Source organism: Pelophylax lessonae (genome assembly GCF_965119305.1).
Source record: "Pelophylax lessonae genome assembly, chromosome: 1".
In the NCBI taxonomy this organism is placed as follows: Eukaryota; Metazoa; Chordata; class Amphibia; order Anura; family Ranidae; genus Pelophylax; species Pelophylax lessonae.
Window position 1 is genome coordinate 830,177,918 of NC_138768.1, and position 17,774 is coordinate 830,195,691.

General features: G+C 43.8%; 1 pseudogene across 1 annotated transcript in view; it reads left to right on the plus strand.

Moving 5' to 3' along the window:
* The window catches only part of LOC309557603 (catenin alpha-2-like), a 745,623-nt pseudogene that overhangs the window by 553,207 nt on the left and 174,642 nt on the right, over nt 1-17,774 (plus strand). The window contains exon 4 of the transcript XR_014226146.1: nt 14,131-14,297. The product of XR_014226146.1 is annotated as a catenin alpha-2-like (transcript). The remainder of the gene's footprint in view (nt 1-14,130; nt 14,298-17,774) is intronic.

Sequence of the window (17,774 nt, forward strand, 5' to 3'; positions counted from 1 at the left end):
TGCCTCAAACCAAGGTTGTTGGGACTTTAAGGGTAAACAGGCGGCTTATTCTGGGAGGGCGTACAATGATGTTCTCCCAGAATCACTGTTCCCGCTTGCCCCCTGGGGTGTGCACACGGGAATGTCTGTGCTCACCAGGTCCAAAGGACCCAGCGCATCACGGATCGTGGTAAAGGGCCAATGGCAGTGGTCCTTTACTATGTGAACGATCCGTCTAATGACTGGAGTGTAGTTTGCCTGCACGGGGCTGACCGCCGCAGTATATGTACTTGCAGCGGTCGGTAAGTGGTTAATCCACAGAGTCCTTGCTCTGAAGAGTCCATGTTTGCGCAGCTTTCATAATCTGTTTTGTATTATTTTGCAATATTTGCCATTCTGACCCTGTTTTGCATTATTAATTCTAAATTTGCACCTGTTTAAGAATCCACAAATTACAGTTGCTCTCTCTCTCTGATTATTTGGCCAATCATCTATCCTGTTCCAATATGACATATAGGCATCCTACCTAAAAAATAAAAAAAAAATTTACTTTGACATTACCTTTGAAATCTTCAATAAACCTGAGTTTTGGCAAAAGTCCCCAGAAACAAAAAAGAAAAAAAAAGAAAATCTTGGCAGTTCTTCCATAAATATATACAGAATATTAGACCTATCTTTATACATTTTACAGAATTTTGTATTTTTATTTTGCATTCTCTTTTAAAATCACATTTCACAAGATTTTTTTTTTTCATTATTTATTGTGTCTTGGAAACAAACCTTCGCACACAGTATTTTACAGCATATTAAAAAACAATCAAGCACCCCATACTTTGTATTTTTTTACTTTCTGCATCTCTGCCTTTCCTGTTTACATACACATTTCATGAATAAAGATTTATTTTTGGCTTTTTGTTTACAGAAACAAAAAAAAAATGTATTTTCTGCTAGGCTGGGGACAGCGGTACATTATTACTCAGTTTTAGTAATAAGAAGACAGAAATGAATAGTGTTGCTGGAGAAGTATAAATCTCCACTTCGGTAACTCGTTGTTCCCACCGAGCTTTTAGAAGGAATGAAAGCTGAAGCTTGCAGCATTACTGATCCAGAACTCAAAAAAAAAAGGACTTGATGGTGTCTAGGCTTGTTTTATTTATTTATATATACTGTATATATATATATACACACATATATATATATATATATATATATATATATATATTATTTCTATGCTAGTATAAAATTTAAAGTAAATGTTTATAAAAAGCCAAAATAAGAAGTGGGATGTAAAACCGTTTACTCCAATGTGAATATAGGAAAGCAATAAATTGTGTCTAGAAGCTGCAAAGTTCTAGGTCACAATAAGAATAACTAGAGGGTAAGTTTACTATTCACTACACTAAACGAGTTGTTCCAACCACTTCCCATGTGCAATGTGTATACTCACATTCCCAGATATGATGTCCAGTGCAGAGGACACATTAACCACTTAAGCCCCGGAGGATTTGGCTGCTCAATGACCAGGCCCTATTTTGCGATTCGGCACTGCATGACTTTAACCACTTGCCGACTGCCTAACGCCGATCTACGTCGGCAGTCAGCCCCTCACAGGCAAAGTGACGTAGGGCTACGTCACTAGCTTGTGAGGGTCTAGGGAGCGAGCGCGCGCCGCCGGAGGCATGCTCCCGCGCGGTCACGGACCCCCCCGCGCGTGTGACCAGCGGACCCGATGTCCGCCGGTAACTCGGCGATCGGCGGGGGAGAGGGAGAATGTCAGGCAGCTTGTGTAAACAAGCCACCTGTCATTCTCCTCGCTGTAAAGACACAGATCACACGGATCTAGTATGTAGATCCGTTGATCAGTGTCCTTACAGCTCAAGCCACAGCCAATCACAGTAGAAAGCATGCCCCTAGGGATACACACAGCCCCTCCCTCCCAAATAAAGTTAACCCCTTCACTACCAGTGTATTTTTACAGTAACAGTGCATATATATAGCACTGATTGCTGTAGAAATGTCACTGGTAACCCCAAACGTGTCACAAATGTCAGTCAAGGGTCCGATCTGTCCGCCCCAATGTCGCAGTACCGCAAAAAAAATCGCAGATCGCCGCCATTACGCGTTAAAAAAAATACAACAAAAATGACAAAAATCTTTCCCTTTGTTAGTAAACGCGATAACTTTTGCGCAAACCAATCAAAATACGCTTTTTGCAATTTTTTTTACCAAACATAGGTAGCATAAAACAAATTGGCCGAAAATGTTAAAAAATTTTGATTTTTACATTTTTTTTCGGGGAAATTTCATATAAATTAATGTGAAAAATATTGCTATTTTTGCAAAATTGACGCTCTTTTTTTGTTTATAGCGCGTGATCAAAAAATCGCACAGGTGATCAAATACCACCAAAAGAAAGCTCATTTTGTGGGAAAAAAAGGACGTGAAATTCGTTTAGGTACAGCGTCGCACGACCGCGCAATTGTCCGTTAAAGTCACGCAGTGCCGAATCGCAAAATACCCCCTGGTCGGAATGGCGGTAAAATCTTCCGGGACTTAAGTGGTTAACGGACAATTGCGCGGTCATGTGACACTGTACCCAAATTAAATTGACTTCCTTTTTTTTCCCACAAACAGAGCTTTCTTTTGGTGGTATTTGATCACCTGTGCGTTTTTTCTACTTTTTGCGCTATAAACAAAAAAACAGGGACAGTTTTGAAAAAACAACTATTTTTCACATTTTTTTATATGAAATTCCCCAACAAAATTGTAAAAATCAAAAACATTTTTTAAATTTTAGGCCAATTTTGTTTTCTGCTACATATTTTTGTTAAAAAAAAAATCGCAATTTTGATTGGTTTGCGCAAAAGTTATTGCGTTTACTAACTACAGGAAAGAGTTATGTCATTTTTATTGTTTTGTTTTTTTAACTAGTAATGGCGGGGATCTGCGTTTTTTTTTTTTTGCGGGACTGCGACATTATGGCAGACAGATCGGACCCTTGACTGACATTTTTGACACTTTTGGGAGTACCAGTGACATTACTACAGTAATCAGTGCTATACATATGCACTGTTACTGTAAAAATATAGTAATGTATTAGTAACGAAAGGATGCCACAGGGTTGGATGGAAATGAAAATGATTAACCTACAGAGGGCTGAATTCATAGACTCCTCGAAAATCAAAGTGAAAAAATGATGCAGCAGGCTAGTCCATTTTGCTGATATTGAATTGCAGCAGCTCAAAATGGTCCTCAGTAGTTTGTATGGCCCCCACATGCTTATATGCATGCCTGACAACCTCCGGCCATGCTCCTAATGAGACGACAGATGGTGTCTTGGGGTATTCTCTCCTAGATCTGGACCATGGCATCACTGAACTCCCGAAAAGAGTGAGGTGCAACTTGGCAGCGTTGGATGGACCGAAACATAATGTCCTAGAGATGTTCTATTATATTTAGGTCAATAAGCATGGGGGCAATTCATTGGTATCGATTCCTTCATCCTCTAAGAACTGGCTGCATACACTTACCACATGTTGCCGGGCATTGTCATGCACCAGGAGAAACCCGGGACCCACTGTACCAGCGTAGGGTCTGACAGTGGGTCCAAGGAGTTCATCCCGATACCTAATGGCAGTCAGGGTGCCATTGTGTAGCCTGTAGAGGTCTGTTTTTCCCTCCATGGATATGCCTCCCCAGACTATCATTGACCCACCACCAAATCAGTAATTTTGAACGATGTTACAGGCAGCATAATGTTCTTGATGGCTTATCCAGACCCTTTCATGTCTGTCACATGTACTCGGGGTGAACCTGCTCTCATCTGTAAAAAGCACAGGACACCAGTGGCGGACCTACCAACTCTGGCGTTCAATGGCAAATGGCAATCGAGCTCCATGGTGCAGAGCAGTCAACACAGGACCCACTAAAGGCCCTCAGGCCACCCTCATGAAGTCTGTTTCTGATTGTTTGATCAGAGACATTCACACCAGTGGCCTGCTGGAGGTAATTTTGTAGGGCTCTGGCAGAGCTCATCCTGTTCCTCTGTGCACCAAGGAGCAGATACCGGTCCTGCTGATGGGTAAGGACCTTTTACAGCCTTGTCCAGCTCTCCTAGAGTAACCTCCTGTCTCCTGGAATCTCCTCCATGCTCTTGAGACTGTGCTGGGAGTCACAGCAAACCTTCCGGCAATGGAACATATTGATGTGCCATTCTGGGGGAGCTGGAGTGCCTGTGCAACCTCTATAGGGTCCAGGTATTGCCTCATGCTACCAGTTGTGACACTGACCCTAGCCAAATGCAAAACTAGTGAGTGAGTCAGAAAAGATGACTAGGTAAAAAAATGTAGATGGCCTTCACTTGTAAAACCATTCCTGTTTTGGAGGTTGTCTCATTGTTGCCCATCTAGTGCACCTGAGCAGCAGAAACTAATTAACAACCCCCTCTGCTACTTAACCGACCAGATCAATATCCCAGGAATTTAATTGACTTGATGCTACCCTCTGATTAGCAAATGTTCCTTTAATTTTTTGAGCAGTGTGTATATATATATATATATATATATTTATATATTGCATTCTGCGTAATGCTTTCTTTAGATCCTTCTTGTTCGGATCCATTGCTGCATGACAAAAGGAATATATAAAGCACTGTTCTGCATACACATCTGGGAGCGGGTATCAGTAAGCCTTCATCTTTCCTCATGGAAGTTGCTGTTTTCTCCGAGGCCTCACTATTCATTCAGGCAGATAGCCCTAAATGTCAGGTGAACTTTTCCTGCATAAACGTGAATTGATCGAGTAGAAAACCCCACAGCGGAAATGTTACAGCCACAAGAATCACCTGTGCTGAGATGAAACTCTCTCCTACATATGTTCCTGCGATGTATCACAGCGTTTCCTGAGATGAACCTGTTAACCCCCTTTGTGACTATTGTTTTAGTGCAGATATTTCAATCAGGAACCTTTTTAAAAGGAAAGTTTTCTTTAGATATTCCATTCATAACTAAATGGAAAAAAAAAAATATTAAAAAATTTAACCACTTTAAGACCGGAAGGATTTGCCCCCTTAATGACCAAGCCACTTTTTTCAACTTGTTCAACTGACAATTGCGTGGTCCTGTGACGCTGTACCCAAACAAAATTGACGTCCTTTTCCCCCACAAATAGAGCTTTCTTTTGGTGGTATTTGATCACCTGTGTGATTTTTATTTTTTGCGCTATAAAAAAAGAGAGCGACAATTCTGAAAAGAAAAAAAAAAAAAACAATATTTTTCACATTCTGCTATATAACATTCTCAAAAAAAAAAATATTTAAAAATCAAAATTTTTTAACATTTTAGGCCAATTTGTTTTCTGCTTCATATTTTTGGTAAAAAAAAATCGCAATAAGCGTATTTTGATTGGTTTGCGCAAAAGTTATCACATTTACTAACTACGGGAAAGATTTATGTCATTTTTATTGTTTTTTTTTTTTTACTAGTAATAGCGGCGATCTGCAATTTTTAGCGACATTGCGGCAGACAATCAGACCCCTAACTGCCATTTTTGACACTTTTGGGGGGACCAGTGACATTACTACAGTAATCAGTGCTAAAAATATGTACTGTTACTGTAATAATGACACTGGCAGGGAAGGGGTTAACATTGTGGGTGATCAAGGGGTTAAATGTGAGCCTAGGGGAGTGATTCTAACTGCGGGGGTGTGTGGCTTGTGAAATTATCATAGAGACCTGTGATATTATATACAGTAGAAGGATCACATGGGCTCTACGATCATTCCAGGGAGAAGAACGGTCGGCTGTGTTTACAACAGCTGACCGTTCTTCTCTCTCAACGGGGAGTGATCGTGGGTGTCAGGCGGCAATCAGAGCCACCTGCCCCGTGCATCTGAGTCCCCGCTGGCTAGCTGCAGGCGCACGACTGACGTATACCTACGTGTGTGCCTGTTTAAAACTGTAGGCACGGGCACACACTTTCTGGAGGTGTTTTGCTGAGAAACCTGAATAGCAGGAGAGATCAGAATACATTGGGGTTGATTTACTAAAGAATAGACTGTGCACTTTGCAAAGTGCAGTTGCACTCTGCAAGGGCGGTTGCTCCAGAGCTTAGTAAATGAGGTAAAGCTACACTTTGCCAAAAATGCCCAATCACATGGAAGGACAATAAAAGAAACATATTTTTACTTGCACATGATTGGATGATGGAAGTCAGCAGAGCTTCTGCTCATTTACTAAGCTCTGGAGCAACTGCTTTTACAGAGTGCAACTGCCCTTTGCAAAGTGCTCATTCTATTTGCTCTTAGTAAATCAAACCCCTTAGTGCCTGCATACTGCATAGAAGAGGGACCCTATTGATTGGTGAGATCCTTTTGGTAATGTAATATAACTCACGCTTGGCATACTTTGATGATCTGATTTAAGATCAAGGTACACAGGTAAATAACTTAGAAGGGTGAACTTATCCTCCCCTAGCATAGACGGGAGTGTCTGGCCTAGTCAGTTGTACCCAGGTTGACATTATTAGGAGCACAGGTTGTGCTGGGATTTAATATTGAAAAGCTCAGCTTGCAAACTGTCCCACCCTTTGTGTTTGTTGTGTTTTCGCTATCAGCTTGCAAACTGTCTGACTGTTATGAGGCAGGTGGAAGCCTGTCGTGCAGAGAAGGCTTACCGTTGCCGGTGGGCGGAGCTTGGATGGAAACCCGAGGTGAGTAGCATAGGCTAGCCTGAGGTGCGGGGTCTAAGCATCCACCGGTCTTCACCAGAGCCTCTGATGGTGAGGGATGGATTTGGCTGCAGGTGGACACCAGGTTGCGGTCCCCAGGGTCGCCCCACCAGGGGGTAACCGGTCAAGGTCCGAAGATGGATGAGCCGACAAGGAGAATCCAGAAGAGTAGTCAAACGAGCCGGGATCAGGACAGGCAGCAGACAAGCGAGGTCAGGGATGAGCTAAAGGTCAACAGGTATCAGACAGGAATCAACAGGAAGCAGGTTCAGAACACAGGAGAGCTGAAGACAACACAGCAAGGTGGAAATGCACCAGCTGCCTTTAAATTGGCCTCCTTTGGCGCCAAACGCCTGGGTCAACGTATGAGAACGTGAGAACGCATAATGTGCGTGGGGTCACGCACGTTAGTTAATGCGTATTAGCCAGGCGCTAATTCGCTCATGCGTATTAGCCAGGCGCTAATTCGCTCATGCGTATTAGCCAGGCGCTAATTTGCGCATGCGTATTAGCCAATTAGCGTCTTCTAACACTGACATTGATCTGCTCTCTATGAAATTTCACCCCCTTCCCACCCGTTCACTGCAACCCTTTAATTTGGTCAAGTGGAAGGATGGACTTCCTGATCATGTGATCACTTGGATTTGCTGTCACAGTGGTCACATGATCGAGATTTCATCCTGCTGGCTATCATTTATGGCTAGAGATCAGGAGCTGTCTGTGACAGCCTGGTCATTGTGATGGGAGTGCACAATAAGCACGCTCTCAGCACAGAATCCTTATCAGTATGGCTCACTATCATATGCGTTACTTGCTTGGCAAGAGATTAAATAAAATGTTTACTATTTATTACATATTATTTTATAATAAATATTTTATTATAAATTGCTATAGCACGTAAATATAAGTGAATCTGCACTAACTGTTTTCTTAGGTCCCTGCAAAGTCCAACAATTAGCTGTTGACCCTGCCAGTGAAGTCCACATAACGCAGCTTCCTGTGATGGTGTGGCTATGATGCTGCACCGGTCGTGAATTCAGAGCAGAGTTGTCACCCTTGTGTTACTGTGGGGTGTGCCTATCAGCATTGTCACTGCTAAATCATAAGACTGTAGCTTGTCAATAAGCACCTGGACACACCCAGTCCTGCCTACTGCTTTCTGGATGGACAGCACTGCCTCTGTTGTTGAAACCCTCCCACTGGGAGCTGCAGTGTTCGGGAGGGGAGGGTTGAGACACAAATGATGACTTTATGTATAGATCATGGATCTGGTGGCCAGATTATTGGGTGTTGAAAAATGTAAGGTAATGCATTTGGGTGCCAGAAATACGAACGCACGTTACTCACTAGGGGGAGAGCCTTTGGGGGAAATCTAGGATGGACAAGGACATGGGGGTCCTAGTAGACGACAATCTCAGCAATGGCATGCAATATCAAGCTTCTCCACGCAGAGCCCAAACAATATCGACATGTATTAAAAAAGGGATTCACTCCAGAGATAAAACAATAATTCCCCCACTCTACAAGACTCTGATCAGGCCGCATCTGGAATATGCCGTCCAGTTCTGGGCACCGGTCCTCAGGAAGGATGTACTAGAACTGAAGAGTCCAGAGAAGGGCAACAAAGATAATAAAGGGACTTCCTCAACTATGAGGAAAGACTACAAGCTCGTTGAACCTATTCTCTCTGGAGAAGAGATGCCTGAGAAGGGATATGATATCAATGTACAAATACCGCACTGGTGACCCTAGCATAGGTAACAAACTATTCAGTGAAAGGGAATATAAAGGACTAGTGGCCATTCACTAAAATTAGAAGAGAAGCCGTTTAACCTTAAACTGCGTAAAGGGTTCTATACCGTCAGAGCGGTAAGGATGTGGAACTCACTTCCACAAGCAGTGGTATCAGCGAGTCAAAAGACCATTAGATGGGCACCTTAACGACCACAACATACAGGGGTATATGATGTAGTATTGACATAAACACTACAGGGGTATATGATGTAGTATTGACATAAACACACACACACACACACACACACTCATCACAGGTTGAACTGGATGGACTGCTGTCTTTTTTCAACCTCACAAACTGTGTAACTACGGAACTATGGCTAGATCTGTGTGGCTTCACTTAGGAGACTGGGACCAGAATGTGTATGCTTTAAGTTAGATTTATTTACATTGAACCCAAAACCATACAAACACCAACCCACAGCAAACATAAATGTATACCCCAAGGACAAAAATGCTGGCAACCTAACAGAATACCAGAAAACCTAACAAACTGATTATATACAATACCAAACTGGGGAACACAGATCAACCGGATAAACTAAAGATGCATGGAACAGATGGGTAGAACGAGGACTGGGGTCAGGAACAAGAAGAGCAGATAAGAGGTAGTAGGGCACAGGATGCAGGGCAGGAGCAAGTTTAGGGTCAGGAGCAGAATAAATGGAACGTAGTCTCTGGCAGCAGAGAAAAACACTGGGGTGAGAGGCACTAGTAGGCGGGGGGGGGGGGGGGAGTACCACCTTCCACTCTGGGAAGCACAGTGCCGCCAGCACCTAATCCAGGTCTTGACAGTTTATATTTAAAGGCTTATGGATGACATAGTAACTGGATTTTGGACTCATTAGATGCTCATACTGGAGACTTTCATGCTTTAATTGTAAGGCACGGCAGAAGACATATGACATAAAATCATATGACAGAGTAGTGTTTAGACAAAATCAGTGATATCAGCAATCAACAACAAATGACAAAGTATTACTCCAGCTTAGATCAATGTATTTCCCTCCTAGATCCCTTGTAACCATGACTGTTACCAACAGCTTGATCCCAACAAGTATCTAGTTCCCATGGCCTTCTATACTTTGCAAATTCTTAACAAGTGTGCACACATGTTTGTGCTCTCTGGTACATATGTTAAAGACATGACTCAAACTATCCTTTTATCTATCTGTAAGAGGGCATTGTTCCCACTGACCACCAATGTAAGGGGCATTTTTTTTTCTACTGACCCCAGAAAAAAAGTTTATGACATCCCACTTTTGTGGTGCTATTGCCGTAAGTTTCCTTAATATTGTGAACAGTCAATGTCTACATTATAGAAACAATTTAAGTATTCACATGTGTTTATTCATTTCTCGCATACACTGGTGGGCCAGGCTGTACACTGATCAGCCATAACATTATGAACACTGACAGGTAAAGGGAACATCTCATTGCAATGGCATCTGAAAATTGGTTTGGATATATTAGGCAGCAAGTGAACATGTTGTCCATGAAGTTGATGTGATGAAAGCAGAAAAAAATGGGCATCACAGTTTGTTGTGTATGGGGCTGTGAAGCCCATGGTGACCCATGTCCTCAGCCAAAAGCTTTTACAATGGTCACATGAACATCAGAACTGGACTACGAAGCAATGGAAGAAGGTAGCCTGGTTGGATGAATCATGTTTTCTTTTAAACATGCGGATGGCCAGGTGTCACTTACCTGGAGAAGATATGGCACTAGGATGCGGTATAAATCAGGCAAGTCGGCAGAGGCAGTGTGATGCTTCGGCAATGCTCTTCTTGGAAACCTTGGGTCCTGCCATATATGTGGATGTTACTTTGGTGTCCATGCCTCAATGGGTCAGGGCTGTTTTAGCAAAAGGGGGCCATACTCAATATTAGGTGGGAGATCAAAATGGTATAGCTGATCGTGTATAACTGAAAGCCTAGGGAGCTTTGCGGTCATTAAGTTCTTGATAAAGGAGAGTTGGAGGCTGTCTGACATCCATACTGTATAAGGATACATAATCTTTATGGAGATAACACCATTGACAAGAGCAATGTCTTGTCATTGCTGTCAATGGTGTCATCTATGTAAACATTCTGTAGCCCTCTGTGGATGTGGATCTGAAACACTCCACCACTGATATCTATGGAACATCCCAAAAGCCCTCAATCCTATCAAGGAACAAACCTTCTTTGAGGGTCCAACCTTCCCTCATCAACCGCAACAACATCCCCCACCAAAACAACAGACGAGGATCTCAATCCGCAATCGATCACAGCTGGTTCCCAAATGGGGTGCCCTATTCCGAGAAGGACTCTAACTGACCATAATAGCCATCAACTATAGTAATAGTTTCTTCATTGGAGGAGAATGGAATTCAAGAACCCCCCCCCCCCACCCTTTATACTCTAAAATCTTACCACATCCCTTTAGACAAATGAGCAGTGGCGGCCCATCCATTAGGGGCGCAGGGACGCTGCCCTCCCCCCCATTCATGCTTGCGGACCCCTAATCTATATGTAGGGCGCCGGGTGCATGGATTCCAATTTTTTTTTTTAAGCACGTGATTAGAGCCAGAGGCTCTAATAGGCTTCAAAAAAGGGTGGGCTTGGGGCGCAGATTACTGCGCCCTGGGCCCACCCAGTTGTGTGACAATAGCGAATGAATACTCGCTATTGTCACACAGATTCTCCTCCTGGCCAATCAGGAAGCGGGTCCTGAGATCCGTTTCCCAACTGGTCGAAAGGAGAAGCCATCCTATTGGCGAAGGAGGAGGAGATGCAGGGGAAGCCCGACCAACAAAGGGGGACACGGTGGAGACTGAGGGGGAAGCCGCCGCCTCCACATGTCAGTCCAGGGGCAGCACAGGGTGAGTGAGCCAACAACCGGGGGGGGGGGGGTATGGTGTGTGGTGTGGGCTGGAGCTGGTGTGGTCCGTGGTCAGGTCCATCTACCGCCCCCCACCCCAGGGGGAACAGCCGCCACTGCAAATAGAGTATAACCGTCTGGACCCAACCCCTCTGAATACAAAATAATACAAATATTCAGAGGCGAGGCGCTACCCTTATCAGTTTAATTGTTTCTCGTATAACCATACTTGTGATATCTTGTTATAAACTGCACATTTGTTATATAACCTGTTCTGCTTATTTCTGATGTTTGTACTTGATGTATGTACCCTCTTTGCTAAAACCCAATAAAACTTGTCAAAAGAAAAATCCAGTATGCTTTAGATGACATTTTCCACGACTCACCACCAAAACAAGATAAAATTCTTTAAGTGAGTTAAGCGTTGAGTCCCAGTAATATAATTTATCAGCAAACCTGTCAATCATCACTTCCGAATGTATCACCTAATGTTGTTCTCTTTTCATAGGACTGAGGATATAATTATATGGTCTAGAAATTTTAATTTAATTATATGGTCCAGAAAATTAGTTTTTTTGTTCATGTATCATCCTGAAGCTCTCAACTTGTAAAAACCTAAATATTGTTTTTTTTTGTTTTTTTTTTTAACTGAGGTTCCAACCTATAAATGCTTCTTGAAATGTGATCACAAATTAGATGCTTTCAAAGCACAGAAGCATTCATCAGTACAACACATAAAAAGAGTTTGGTAATAACAAGTTATGTGCATTGGTTTGATATAGTCTTCAGGGCTGATTTACTAAAGAAATACAGAACATAAATAAGGGCTCATTCTCACAGAAATTAAAAGTTAGTGTAATGGGGGTGTTTTTCTGCAGCAGAGACTGGAGCACTTGTCAGGATAGAAGGGGAAATGGATGGGGCAAAATACTATCAAATTCTTGAGGAAAACCGTCTGCCCTTTGCCAGAAAATTGTCAATGGGAAGAAGGTTTACCTTCCAACATGGCAATGACCCAAAGCACAAAGCAACAATGACCACACAGTGGTTGAAGGAGAAAAAGATGAATGTTCTTGCATGGCTTAGTCAGAGCCCAGACTTAAACCCCATTGAAAATCTGTGGAATGACTTGAAGACTGCAGTCCACAAATGGTCACCATAATTTAACTGAACTTGGGCAGTTCTGCAAAGAAGTATGGGAAAATATTGCAAAGTCTAGATGTGCAAAGTTAGTACAGACAAACTTAAATAGACTAAAGGCTGTAATTGAAGCAAATTTTGGTCCAACACATTAGTGACACGGGCGCGGGGGGGGGGGGGGGGTGATCCTTTTTCCAACTCAGTGATTCTGCTTTTGATTTTTTATTATTTTTTTCTGACATGTTGGTGTTATAGCTTTCACTTGGATGTTATAAGTTGCACTAGTAAATGCAGATGGATACAACACAAAATATGCCTGTCTTCATTTCAGACTGCAAAGCCAAAATATGTGATTATTTTAAAGTGGGGGGGTGATTCATTTCTTTACCCACTGTATGTTTATTCTTTTTAAAAGTCCATACTTCTCCTTTAACAACTGTTATGGGGGAGTGTCAGGGAGATCTGAGCTGCTTAGACACTGCTGGGAGGGAGAATCTGAGCTGTTTAGACCCTGCTGAGAGTGGGGAGCAGAGTGAGCTGAGCTGCTTAGTAACCGCTTGGAGTGGAGAAAAGGGTAAGCTGAACTACGGAGTCACTGCAGTGAAGGGGAACTGGGAATAGCTGAGATGCTTAGTCACTGCTGTGAAGGGGGAGCAGGATCAGCTGAGTCACAATTGTGAAGGACATTTAAGTACGTTTATTGTGAATTTTGAGGATGAATTGCCCCACATTACCTATAACTACAGTGATAGCTTATTTTAAAGCACATTCTCTGCTTCTTAAAGTAATTGTAAACAATCACCTTGTAAAACAACCCATTAAGTTTAAAATAGAAATGAAAGGCAAAAAATGTTGTATAGATATAAAAACACATTATAGATACCTTTTCCCACCTTTTTTATAAGTGATCACATTCCCTCTGTTCTCAGCTGCATAAGAGCTGGGGGGAGGAGAAGCAGTAACACACTGAGCTTCCCAGTGAAGGAAGGGAGGGGGGGGTGCCAGGACAGGTGTGATCATTGGAGGAGAGCAGGCTGAGTTTCCAGAATAGCTAGAGAACTGACCACAGTGTGCTCTCCTGCTTAGCGTGGCCAGTTTTTAATAGGAAAGCAAGGGGACTGACAGGAACACCAGGGATTCCACTCAAAGGAAGCAATACAAAAAGAGCAGGGGACTTTCTCATACAAATACATGGCACAGCAGGCACATATCAGAAATATGAAATGTTGGAGTAACAAACTCTTTAAGATTATTGAATTACTTGAATGGGCCTAGGCACAGGTTCACTTTAAGAATGCTCTGAAAAAAAAAAAAAACAAGAGCTGGAGGTAGAAAGTAATTTTAATACATCAAAAATTCAAATCACTTTTGGAAAAAAAAAAAAAAACCCTTATCGTCTTTTGTCCTGATAACATTCAGCTTGGCTTTCAGATAGGATTATTGGAGTGCATAATTACGGGTATTAATTAGCAGGTCATTTCATAGAAACCCTGAATCAGACAAATAGCAAATCTCCAGATTACCGATGATTCAGAGCTGTCAGTCAGTGTGAATGTTTACGGGGCTCTAATTAGGTGATATGAGGACATTTTCCATTGGAATGACAAAACTTTTTTTCCTTTATTACAGGAGAGACAATGCGGATCGCCTCATCAGAATTCGCAGATGATCCTTGCTCCTCAGTTAAGCGCGGTACCATGGTCCGGGCCGCCCGGGCGCTGCTGTCAGCTGTCACCCGGCTACTCATACTGGCAGACATGGCTGATGTCATGAGGCTTCTTACCCATTTGAAAATTGTAAGTATGATGTGTTGTCAGTTTTATTTAAAGTATAACTCCAGACCATTTTTTTTATTTTAAGGGGTCTATTTATAAAAAAAAAAAGTACTTTGTGAATGTCCCAACATTTGAGCAAATGTAATGAATAATATCTATAATGGTTTTATTATGTGTCTACTGTCAATTTCCTTTCCTTAGCCTTTCGCCAGGTGAACATAACATTGCCTAACATTTGATCTTAGGGCTAGGCAGTGCCATTTTATTAGCATCATGGGCCCCTGGGCAAAGTAATGCATTACGGCCCCTACTGGTTTGCATCAGGTGTGCACATCACAGTGCCCCCATACATCAGGTGTCCCCATACATCAGGGTCCCTTATCACAGTACCCATATATATCAGATGTCCCCATCACCGTGTCCCCTTACATCGGGTGTCCCCATTCACCAGGTGTCATCACCACAGTGTACCCATACATTAGGTGTCCCCATCACAGTGCCCCAAAACACCTGGTGTCCCCATCTAGTGTCCCCATATACCTGGTGTCCCCATCACAGTGCCCCCATACACCTGGTGTCCCCATCACAGTGCCCCCTTACATCAGGTGTCCCCATTAGTGTCTCCATACAGCAGGTGTCCCCATCACAGTTCCCCCTAACACCAGGTGTCCCCATTAAAGTGCCCCCATACATCAGGTGTCCCCATCATTTTTTCCCCCATACATCGGGTTTCCCCATCATAGTGCCCCCTTACATCTGGTGTCCCCATCACAGTGCCCCCTTACACCAGGTGTCCCTATCACAATGTCCTCATACATCAGGTTCCTCATCAAAGTGTTCCCATACACCAGGTTCCCCCATCACAGTTTCCTCTTACATCAGGTGTCCCCATACACCAGGTGTCCTCATCACAGAGTCCCCATACATCATGTGTCCCCATCACAGTGTCCCCTTACATCAGGTGTCCCCATCACAGTGTCCCCATATAGCAGGTGTCCCCATCACAGTGCCCCCTTACACCAGGTGTCCCTATCACAATGTCCTCATACATCAGGTTCCTAATCAAAGTGTTCCCATACACCAGGTTCCCCCATCACAGTGTCCCCTTACATCAGGTGTCCCCATACACCAGGTGTCCTCATCACAGAGTCCCCATACATAATGTGTCCCCATCACAGTTTCCCCTTACATCAGGTGTCCCCATCACAGTGTCCCCATACAGCAGGTGTCCCCATCACAGTGCCCCCCTACATCAGGTGTCCCCATCACAGTGTCCCCATACAGCATGTGTCCCCATCACAGTTCCTCCTTATACCAGGTGTCCCCATTACAGTTCCCCCGTACATCAGGTGTTCCCATTATAGTGCCCCCGTACATCAGGTGTTCCCATTATAGTGCCCCCATACATCGGGTTTCCCCATCATACTGCCCCCTTACATCTGATGTCCCCATCACAGTGCCCCTTACATCAGCCTTACATCAGGTGTCCCTATCACAATGTCCTCATACATCAGGTTCCTCCATCACAGTGTTCCCATACATCAGGTTCCTCTATCACAGTGTTCCCATACATCAGGTTCCCCCATCACAGTGTTCCCATACATCAGGTTCCCCCATCACAGTGCCCCCATAAATCAGAGTTGTGCCCTCCCTTCAAGCTTGTACTCACAGATCACACATGCTGTTCCCACCTGCAATGAAGACATCTAGTTCTTCCTGAGGTGAGTTCTCAATGCCGGCCCTCTTTCATCCCCTGCAGGAGGGAGGAGAAAGCAGAATCTTCTGTCCTCCAGAAGCTAGCCGCTGCTCCTTCTAACAGGAGTGACACTGCAGTTGCTCCTATCAAATAAAAGCAACACAAGTGGCCAAATTACCTGTCCACCTCCCGTTTCAACGCAGCGCCTGCCACTCCCCCTTGTCCTGGCCCTGATCATGGGGCCCCCATGCAACTGGGGCTCAATTATTAACACGGCCCTGGGGCTAAGTTCATGCTACGCCAGTTTCAGGGTGGTTGCGTTTGCACGCAAACAGCAGCCAATTCATTGGAATGGACTGGTGTTCCTGCAGAAAACGGGAGAAGGAGAAGGTCCCTGCACCTTTTTCAAAATTGCCGCTGCAGTGAAACTACATAGTGCTTATGGGGTTCCCAGTAAAGAGGGGGTGCCATTAAGAATGTGAAAACAAGTATTTTATTAAAAAACAGTTATTATTTGTTAAACACAGTTCTTTAGCAAACTAAAAGCCAGTCCGCTATGGTTCACATCTTTTTTTACTATTCTATTTATGATCACATAGTTTAGAACCTGCAGTTCCACTTAAAGGGCTCCTTTCTTCTTGATGCAATGAGCTCATGTCTCTGTTGCTTCTGCTCGGACGGTGATTAGATTGCTCCTCAGGTTTGATCTCTGGGAGAAGGATCATGCTGGATTATATTATACCTTAAAACATTTGGAGGAGGCAGAATAGCGGGAGTTTCATGCAATTTTGCTATTCTACTTTCTCTCCGTGACTTTCCTTCCAGAAACGTAATATGTCTCTGCTGCTCAAGGATGGTAAAGCTATTTAGCTCCTGCAATGATTCTTCCATGTTGACACTTTATAGAGAGAGGAATATTTTTCAGGCTGTCTCTTGGAGTTTTCTATTGGTGTTTTTGAGCTTTGCAAGCACATCATTTAATTGCTCTGCATCATTGTTAGCTTCGGTTACGCAATATGTACTTTTCTTCTGCAAGTCAGAGAGATTTTTAGCTGTTTCTGCCATGAGTCACAGTATATCATAAATTCATTCTAACAATTCATGGAATAAAGATTTAAAGCATGTAGGGCAGGGGTGTCAAGCTAAATTTCATCATGGGCCTTATGAGCATTATGGTGGCCCTCAAAGGGCCGGTTATATCCGTAGGATTAGATGTCCAGAGCACTCCACGCCCCCTGCACACTTACATGAGACGTCAAGAGCCCCCCCACCATCAGAAGTCAAGAGTCACCCACCCTTCCTTTCATCACAATGCACCCCCCTTACCTTGTGCTGCCGCCAGGAAGAAGAAGGGTGGATCTGGGAAGAAGTACAGGGTCTGGAGGAGAACAAGAGGAGGGCTGAAATCAGCTTCCAGAGTCTGCTGAATGCTGAGACCAGGGGAGGCAAAGGCAAGGTGGTGTTGCAGCTGCACAGATAGGTGCAGGACCTGTAGGAGGAGGTCTGCCCTCCTCTCTGCTGCGGGCTGCTTAGTAGGGGGGGGGGGCACAGGGGAGTGCAGGGTCAAGCAAAGGAGTTCTGTCCTCTCTGCTGCCCACTACAGAGACAACTTGGGGGCAGAGACAAGTGGGGTGCAGGAGAGGTGCGAGGGCCAAATGAAATGGCCTGGGGGGGCGCATTCGGCCCGCGGGCCTTGTGTTTGACACCTGTGATGTAGGGACTCTGCCATCAGCTGGTGTGTCCCTAGCACACATTAAGTGTTGGCGGCTAGGCTGTAGCCAGCCTGAGCTCTTATTGGTGCT